Consider the following 1,729-nt stretch of genomic DNA (forward strand, 5'->3'; position numbering starts at 1 on the left):
ATTGTTTTTAACTAAAGCTTAAATGACAGTTAGATACCTCTTTTCTCTCCCTGTCTAGAAGCCATATGGGAAACACATACATTGCCTTTCAGTTGGTCCAACAGCCACCAAAAGGCAGATTCTGAGTTCATCACTCTCTGGAGAGCAATCTTAGAGGCTAAAGAAACATGAGGAGCCCAATGGATGGGGGCTCTTTTGAGTCCATAGAGAGATTTTAATGAACTTTGGTTAATTTGATGAATGGGTGTTTAAACCCTCTATCTAGGCACAAGACAAGGACTTGTAATCGTGTATCTGACAGGTGGTGTCTTTCAAATAAGGTTCTCTGGAGGGAGTGTCTCTGGAGGGGGTGTCTCCAAAACACCCCAAATTCAACTGTAAGAAGCCAGGTCAATCAGCATCCCAATCTCATAATGACTGTTGGGGTTATGTCTTCAGAAGGAGAACGAGTGATAAGAACAGGAGGCAGAAACTGGCTTGGTAGTTTAGGGTAAAGAAAACATCCAATTTCTTTCTTGACCAAAAGCCAGAAATGTCTCTTGGGTCCTAAAGCAGCTTCACCCTTGCCAGAGGCAAAAGATAGCAAAAGGTATTTGACAGCTCTAATCACTGATCTAGTTCCTAACTTATTTTAAGGTTACTTCTTTGGGGAGGCAGAACGTTAAGGAAGCAATGAAAACCTGTTAAGAGAAAATTCTCTTGCTCAAGAGACGATAAGCCCATGGATGCTGGTGTAATATTCCAACGGGACCAGTCAATCTCCTAGCCAAAGGGCCATGCCTAAAAGGTGGCCTCACCTTACACCACACAGATGAAAAAGCCAGGCTAATTAATTCTTTCTCCTAAATCAGTCACCATGGCTACTCCTTCCCTGTTGTTCTTGCTTACTCCAAGAGGGGACAGAAAAGGAGAGCCCCACTTAGTGAATTTAAGGAAAAGAATGTTTAAAAACAAGAGAAGGGATTTATAAGAAATATTTAATAAACTGGTGTTTTTCTATTAAAACTTGCACTTCTGACAAGGAATTCAAATCTTTGTATCTCCCCACCACTACCTTAAAAGACTTTTTATGTAAATGTTTTAATCTCCCACACAGGCAAAACCTTTTTTAGGAAAAGGCCCCCCTCCCCCCTCCTACTTTCCAGGAACTATGATCCCTGCCCCATTCATTTCCGGTGTGACGGTTGAGTAAGACTGTGCAGTTGGACTCCAGCCAATGGGAAGGACACAGTCACTATGTGAGTTAAAATAAAACCTAAGTGTATTGTTTCCCTTTCTCTGGGTGTTCGCTCTTCCAAGCACACCCTCTTGATTAAGAGTAAAGCTTGCCTTATCTACACATACACACACGCACGCACACACACTCACTTCTGTTCACCCCTTTTACAACAAGTGTCAAGATTCGGAGTTCGCTTGAAGGAGGAGTGTTGGTTTACCGGACAGGATTTCACCTTGTAACCTAACTGTGGCTACACACTCCTCCTGCCCCAGCTGCAAACCTGTGGGGGTCACAGGCATTTGCCACCACATCTAGCTTGAAATGTGGACTTTCATTAAAAGAACACAATTTATTGGTGATAGGTTATTTCTCCATTGGTGAAATGAGTCGATTCAAGCCAGATTAGATTATATTAAAGACAGGTTTATTGGGAAGCTGCTCTTCGATGGCCCCAAGGATTGAGGCCATGAAAATCACCATGGGGAGGTGACCGGGAGAGAATGAGAGAAG

The 1,729-nt window shown here is 42.9% G+C and overlaps 1 long non-coding RNA gene across 2 annotated transcripts in view; it reads left to right on the forward strand.

Annotated features, from left to right (window-relative positions):
* Positions 1 to 1,182: 1,182 nt before the first annotated feature.
* Positions 1,183 to 1,729, forward strand: part of LOC116076242 — a 4,885-nt gene continuing 4,338 nt past the window's right edge. The window contains exon 1 of one of the 2 annotated variants that reach the window (XR_004112872.1): positions 1,183 to 1,238. This is a non-coding gene — a long non-coding RNA (uncharacterized LOC116076242). The remainder of the gene's footprint in view (positions 1,239 to 1,729) is intronic. The other variant, XR_004112871.1, reaches the window with a different exon arrangement.

The sequence above is a fragment of the Mastomys coucha genome, unplaced genomic scaffold (assembly GCF_008632895.1).
Source record: "Mastomys coucha isolate ucsf_1 unplaced genomic scaffold, UCSF_Mcou_1 pScaffold4, whole genome shotgun sequence".
Taxonomy (NCBI): domain Eukaryota; kingdom Metazoa; phylum Chordata; class Mammalia; order Rodentia; family Muridae; genus Mastomys; species Mastomys coucha.